The 7,500-nt window shown below is 43.0% G+C and overlaps 1 protein-coding gene and 1 long non-coding RNA gene across 2 annotated transcripts in view; one reads left to right on the forward strand and one right to left on the reverse strand.

Moving 5' to 3' along the window:
* Nucleotides 1-7,500, forward strand: part of ABHD2 (abhydrolase domain containing 2, acylglycerol lipase) — a 420,974-nt gene that overhangs the window by 179,157 nt on the left and 234,317 nt on the right. The window lies entirely within an intron of this gene.
* The window catches only part of LOC144824102 (uncharacterized), a 367,849-nt gene that overhangs the window by 70,516 nt on the left and 289,833 nt on the right, over nt 1-7,500 (reverse strand). The window lies entirely within an intron of this gene.

Below are 7,500 nucleotides of genomic sequence, written 5' to 3' on the forward strand. Positions count from 1 at the left end.
TACAGTCAGTCAAGCACCTACTAAATCCTTCATCCAGACACTTATACATCCTCTCATTCTTCAATATGTAAGACATATTAAACTTTACAGAAACATACAGTCACTGGATGTTGTCATCAGTGATGTCATTTGAGATGTCATCAGTGATGTCATCAGTGATGTCACTGACCATGTCATGAATGATGTAATATGTGACATCATCAGCAGTGGATTGCGGGTGCGCGATATATAGTTAGTGCAACTAACTATATATGGAATTTCAATGGTTTTGTGTGAGTAAAATAAGGTTTTTTAAATGCTAATTCCTAACTATATATGGTCTCTAACCTATGGTTTTTTCAGTGAATTTTCAAGGTTTTGTAAATGCAAATTCCTAACTATATATGGTCTATAACCTATGGTTTTTTCAGTGAATTTCATTGGTTTTTTAAAAGCTAATATCTATAGCTGTAAAATATATTGGTTATTACGTGACGTATCACGTAGCCACGTGAGACGCCTCATGACGCGTCGCGACGTATCGGCTCTGCAGCGCAAACCAAACCCGTAACGTAAGCGCGCCGGTGCACGCTTACAGATAAATATATATTTTTTTAACTTTAATTTGTCAAAATCCTCACGTGCACATATCTTGAAGCCTTGCAAAGGCACATCAAACAAACAGTCCCTACAATTTTGCCAAGTTTGCTGGAATTTTTTTTTTTATTGTTTCTCTTTGTTACGCTTACCAGGACGCTACCCGGTACGCGAACCGGACGCTCCAAAAACACAAGATGGCGGACTCCCGTTACGCTGCCGGTTAGCTGCCCGGTGAGCTGCCCGGTTCGCGTACCGGGACGCGCCTCTAGGGTGAAAAATCGCAAACATTTTTTTTTTTTACCCCGCGGGACTTTAATATCCCCCTCATCAATCCTAGGGGGTCAGGAGGGGTCTTGCCCCCTTTCCTTCATTTCCCCCTTCGTTTTTCACCACATCTTTTCTCTCGATCCTACCGAGAGACAAGATGGCGGCCGCACCGGACTGTTTAGAATGTTGACAGACACCGGAGAGCCAATCAGCTTCGCTACGCGAAGTTCCGTTACGCGTAAGGTCCGCGAACCGGAGCGCTGCCCGGTCCGCTGTTACAGATATATATCTTTTTTTAAACGTTAATTTCTCAAAATCCACTGGAGCACATATATTGAGACCTACAAAAGGCACATCGGGCTACCAGTCCCTACAATTTTGCCAAGTTTCGTTGAAATCCATTCAGCCGTTCGGGCTAAAAGTGAGGCCAACCGCCCTATGGAAAACTCAATGTTAAAAACACGTTTTGGGACCCCCCTTTTTTCTCGGCCCCCCCTTGACGAACCCCCCCCAAATTTCCAGGGGCTGCTCAGAAACAAAATGTTCCATTTTCCTGAAAATTTCAGCCAATTCCGTCCACAAACGCCAAAGTTATTAGACATAGAATTTTCAAAAATCCCATAGAGAAAAAATCCTAACTATATATACCTACTGGCGACCGCCAGTAGGTAATATATATATATATATGTGTGTATATATATATATATATGTATGTGTGTGTGTATATATATATTCACTGAAAAAACCATAGGTTATAGACCATATATAGTTAGGAATTAGCATTTACAAAACCTTGAAAATTCACTGAAAAAACCATAGGTTAGAGACCATATATAGTTAGCTGGACATTTTATTGACATAAAACCAATGAAATTCCATATATAGTTAGTTGCACTAACTATATATCGCGCACCCGCAATCCACTGCTGATGATGTCACATATTACATCATTCATGACATGGTCAGTGACATCACTGATGACATCACTGATGACATCTCAAATGACATCACTGATAACAACATCCAGTGATTTTTTGTTTCTGTAAAGTTTAAATATGTCTTACATATTGAAGAATGAGTGGATGTGTAAGTGTCTGGACGAAGGATTTAGTAGGTGCATGACTGACTGTATGAGTGAGTGATTAAATGTGTCTCACTGAGTGCATGGGTTAGTGACTAAACTGTCTTAATTTGTGCATCATTATGTCTGTTGTTCTGTAAACTGCTGCATGTGTTGATCAGTAGCTATATGAGTAACTATATGGGTTATTGATTGATTGCCCAAGTATTTGTATGGGAGACTGAGTGTGTGTGTGGCTAGCTGGGAGGTGTGTGACTCTGTGCAGATCAATGTGTACTTGTATCAATGATTGTATAAGAAGGTAAGTATGTGTTAGTATATGTTTGAAAATGTAAGGTGCTCTATGTTTAACTGTATAGACAAGAAAATGGAAGTGTCATTGATTCTTTACAGGACTGACTAGGTGTGTGAGTAACTCCATGGATGAGTGGCAGACTGTGAGTGTCTGTATAGGTGTATGAGTGCATATGATAGTGTTGTAAAGATGAGTGATTGTATGTATGAATGATTGTATGGGTGAATGAGTGAAGGTGTGTGTAGACGTAGCAATCAGTGAGTGCGTACGTAGTAACTAGTATTGGTGTGTCAATGGTTTCAAAAATTATACTCTGTATTTAACACTGGGTGAAACAGAGGTTATATTAAAATGTGAGGAGATGCATTGTATTGTCACATGAATGATATCATCAGTGATGTGGTCATTGATGTCAAATGTGATGTCATCAGTGATGTCATTTGAGATGTCATCAGTGATGTCATCAGTGATGTCACTGACCATGTCATGAATGATGTAATATGTGACATCATCAGCAGTGGATTGCGGGTGCGCGATATATAGTTAGTGCAACTAACTATATATGGAATTTCATTGGTTTTATGTCAATAAAATGTCCAGCTAACTATATATGGTCTCTAACCTATGGTTTTTTCAGTGAATTTTCAAGGTTTTGTAAATGCTAATTCCTAACTATATATGGTCTATAACCTATGGTTTTTTCAGTGAATTTCAATGGTTTTTTAATAGCAAATATCATAAGCTGTCGAATGTCAAGTACGTGGTAAGTAAAAACATTTTCGTGTTTATGCACACTGATCTGCTTTGAATGCTGCCCCCCACCCCTCATTTCTATTAGGAGTACTCTCTCTTTGCAGATAGTGAAGGGTAGTTAACGCAGGCCTTTGCCCCCGTTGTAATCCGTCGTGCCTGCTTCTCTCTCCATTTGATTGATTGTTCTCTTTGGTTCATTCTCTATTTACAAACAAGCACAGAGTCGCAATACTCTGTTTAGTCTTTGCAGATAGCGAAAAATTGTGTAAAAAAACAAAAGGAATCGAGCAAAATCAGTAGGCCACTAATGGGATCTCTTTTTGACCTCGCTAAAATAGAAACATTAGGAACAATCTGTTGAAAATAGCAATGTGTATGTACATAAGCGGCGTTCATTTGTGTTCACAGTACCCCTTGTTGATTGTTTGAATCGAGCATTGAATTGTTCGAAATTGGTTCTCTTAAGGATCTTCTCTGCCTGCAAACAAGGAAGAATAGGAATATTCTCTCTCCCTTTGCAGATAGTGAAGGGTAGGTAACGCAAGCCTTTAACACGTCGTACCTATTTCATTCCTCATTGATTGATTGATTGTCCGAACATTGACTGTTTGGGAATTAGTTCTTTTTGGAGGTATTCCCTGTTTGCAAATAAACGTAGGAAAATCTTTGCAAGTAGTGAAAGGGTAGGTAATGCGGACCTTTCTCCCCCGTTGTAATCTGTCATGCCTATCTACTCCCCACTGATTGATGCACCTGTTTCACCCGGACCATTTACTAGAGATATCTGGCCCAACAAGAGAGCACCCCTAGTGAAAAGGACATATGCAATAATAACAAAGTGATCACTGTATCCTGTTAACAGAAACTTTAGCATGAAACAACCTGGAAAGAAAAGAATAGGAAAACGAAAATCAGTAGGCCACTGATGAACTTTTTATTAAATAACAAACAAAGAAACGATAACAATACGTAATGATAAAACCTATTATTGTCCTAGAAACAAGAAACGTTAGAAGTAAGCCTGTAATAAGAAACCTGAAAACATCGCCCCTCACTGCCCCAAAACCTGTCTGTCCCACCGCCTGCCACGGCCAAATAACGGCAAACTGGGAAAGATAGAAGTCAGCAGACATCCGCCCCATTCTAGAAACTTCCAAAGGGCAACAGGTTTTCGGCTACGCCCAGCCGGAAGCAACACATATAAGGCGGGTCCTGCTGCCACGCCTCGGAGATCATCACGTAGGGTGTAGCCGGAGGAGAGGCCGAGGCCAGCGGGACCCGGCCAGGGGGATTGACAACGCTGGAGAGTTGCAGGGGGGGGAATGTCCGTGTCCTCGACCCTCCCCTCTCTCTCCCAGTCCGGCCGCGGTGGCCCTTGACAGTTTCAGGTAGTCCCGCCACATTCTCTACCAGTCCGGCCACCAACGGCCGGGGCCGATGGGATCCGGCTGCAGCCGATAAACCAAGGAACCCGTTCATGGGGCCAGGGCAAGGGGCGTCCGGCCGACATCCACCGGAAGCCCGGCCCGAAGACAGACGGGACACTTCTTCTTTCTTGAATAATGGCTTTGACAACACTGGGGGGGATGTCTTGCACATGCCTCGACCCCCCCCCCTCGTCCTCATCGCCTGGTCCGGCCATAACAAATCTCAAGCGAGACGCCGTGGGGTGCACTGGGAGGGAGAGACGGTGCGAACAGGCCTCTCCCGCCTCCCCAGTGGAGGCTTCCCACCTGCACCCTCAGCGCTCCAGGCGCCCGGAAAAGGGTTCTTCCACTGTGGCGATGCTGCAACGTCTCGCCCGGCAGGGTGGAGCCCGTCCGGTCATTTGACCCCGCGATCGCCAGTAGCTACCGAACTCTCAAAATGGCGATCGACGTGGCAAGAGCGGGCCCAGCATAAAGAAATGGCCCGGTCACTGGTTGACTCCACCACAGTAGTCCTCCACGACCTTGAAGATTCTAGAGGAGCCGCGGGAGTCTCCGACCCCCGCAGACACCCCCGATGGGGAATGACTGCCATGATCGCCCGTGGAGTGACGAAACTGTATCCGCGGGACGTCGGCGCTCCCATGCTGGCGCCAGCCTCACTTTGAATTACTAGAATCCTGCAAACCTCAGTTCCGGTGAAAGCACACTGTGACCCGGTAGGAAAAATTGTTGCACCCCCTCCCCTTTTTGACTGATAGTTCAAACCACCGATCCTTTCCTTTGCCCTTTTACCAGAACTTTGGACTGCCTCCCCCTCTTTTACATTTTCTAGAGAAAACAAAACATTAACCACTACATTAGCATAGCAGTTGACACCAGAACTGTTTTCAAATTGAAAACCAACAACATCTTCAACAGAATCCTTTTTGTTTCTGCTGTGACCCTGCTACAGCACAGGCATTGTCCCCAGCAGTAATTCTGCAATGCCGGTAAGAATACCTGTAGTGCCTACTGGACTCACTCACCCCCGCGGCGCCCCACGCCGTTATTTGCTGGGCGGCAACTTACTAGACATCACCTTTGTGCCATCTAGATTTCAGCGCGTTCTGCTGCCTTGGAACTATTCGCACAACAGACTGCTACTGACGACCCACCCCCAGGCAACATCTTCTGAATTTTCATAATTTGAAAGAACTAGTAACATGTCCTCATCAGGAATTTCCTCATGAAAAGTCTGCAATGATGATTCTTGTAACTCTATGGTCTCCAAACATTCGATAAATTCGCCATCAAGAAATTGATCAAAAAAATCATTCAAGTCATCTCCTCCTTGTGAGAAAATTTCATTATTGGTGCTGTCAATTTCAATAAATGTATTGGATAATTCAAAAGAAATTGCCACGGTCTCTTCGTTGTTTAAATGTTTTTACTGTTTTTGTTTTGTTGTATATATTTATAAGTTATTAAAGTTTTATAATCCTACTACTTTGTTGGAGTGCTATATATTTTTAATGTGACACATAAATGTAAAAACTTTGATGTACAAAGAGTCATCCCTGGAATCTTCCGCTTCAGGCTCGGTCCCCTCCCCAATCACAATACAGGATGGTTTTCAGATAGTAGGAACACGTGTGGTGTGACGGATCTCATCGGGTGTGGGCCTTGATCTACTATAACTCCTTTGAAGAGGGGTGATTCTTTACAGCTGGGGCCATAAACTACATCTGCAGGGCTAGCTGATAGCCTGGACAATCGGACACAGAGGAAGAGGAGTGTCAGAGGGTGCGGTAGTGAACAGGGCGAAAGGGAGGTGTCGGGCGGGCACAGAGTGTGATTCTCAGGGAAGAGCAGCGCAGATGGGGAGAGGTTTATTGCCCATGCATAACACAGAGAGCGGGGGTGACCAGTGCCTGGGGAAGATGCTTGCGAGGGTGGGGAGCCATGCTACGAATCGACAGCGTGCAGAGAGTGGGTCTGGTCAAGGCATCTAAAATGGCTGCCGTGCACGACAAAAGTGTGGCATTTCAAAAAAGGCAAGATGGCGCAAACAATGTTTTTCAACACTTCCTCATTTCCTTCGAATCGAACGTTAACAGACGTTGGTGCATATTACCAAAGTTAAGCGATATTTATCGCTAACGATGCTTACCAACAAATTTTTTACCGCTAAGCATCGTCAGAAATTATCGAAGATAAACCTTGCTATTATCAAGGTTTATCGCAAATGCGATAAAAAACGACCGCAATGCATTAATATCGCTGAAAACTCAGCGATATATATGCATTACCGAGCTAATGCTCTTAGCCATGTTATCCACCTCCCATTGGATAACATGGCTAAGAACTGCTCAGGGCAGGTGTTAGTTTTTGGAGATATTCGCGCTTAGCGCGAATATCTCCAAAAGTTGGTAATAGGAGATATATATCTTGCATGTTGTAATGCAAATTATTGTGGTATATGGAACTCATACCATAATCTCTCAGGAAAGCAGAAACTGATCCTTTTGGGACCGCCTGAGAAGGCCTAGGGGGTGAGGGGTACTCTACTTTGCCCCCTTTTCACGTTCCGAACTATTTTATTTTACTCTCTTCTGTAATTACACAAAATAGCAGCGATAAGATGCATCAGAGACACACAGTGAGAGAAAGGAGGCCGGAGATGAAGAAGAGATGTCAAATACACATTGGAGATAATATAGTGGGAGAAGGGAAGTAAATATGAGTAAACTTACCATGTAACATAAAAATGTTGCACTCTATACTATAAGTCTCATTTTATACTACAATCACTTCGCTACAACCTCATAAATTAAAAATGAATAATGTCTCAAACAATTTTTGATTTCTAAATATAAATTTATTCTTCTGAATTTTCTAAATTTGAAAGAACTAGTAACATGTCCTCATCAGTAATTTCCTCTTCAATCATCTCATCTGGAATCTCCTCATTAAAAGTCTGCAATGATGATTCTTGTAACTCTATGGTCTCCAAACATTCGATAAATTCGCCATCAACAGATTGATCCAAAAAATCATTCAAGTCATCTCCTCCTTGTGACAATATTTCATTATTGGTGCTGTCAATTTCAATCAAT

The sequence above is a fragment of the Lissotriton helveticus genome, chromosome 3_1 (genome assembly GCF_964261635.1).
Source record: "Lissotriton helveticus chromosome 3_1, aLisHel1.1, whole genome shotgun sequence".
NCBI classification, from domain to species: Eukaryota; Metazoa; Chordata; class Amphibia; order Caudata; family Salamandridae; genus Lissotriton; species Lissotriton helveticus.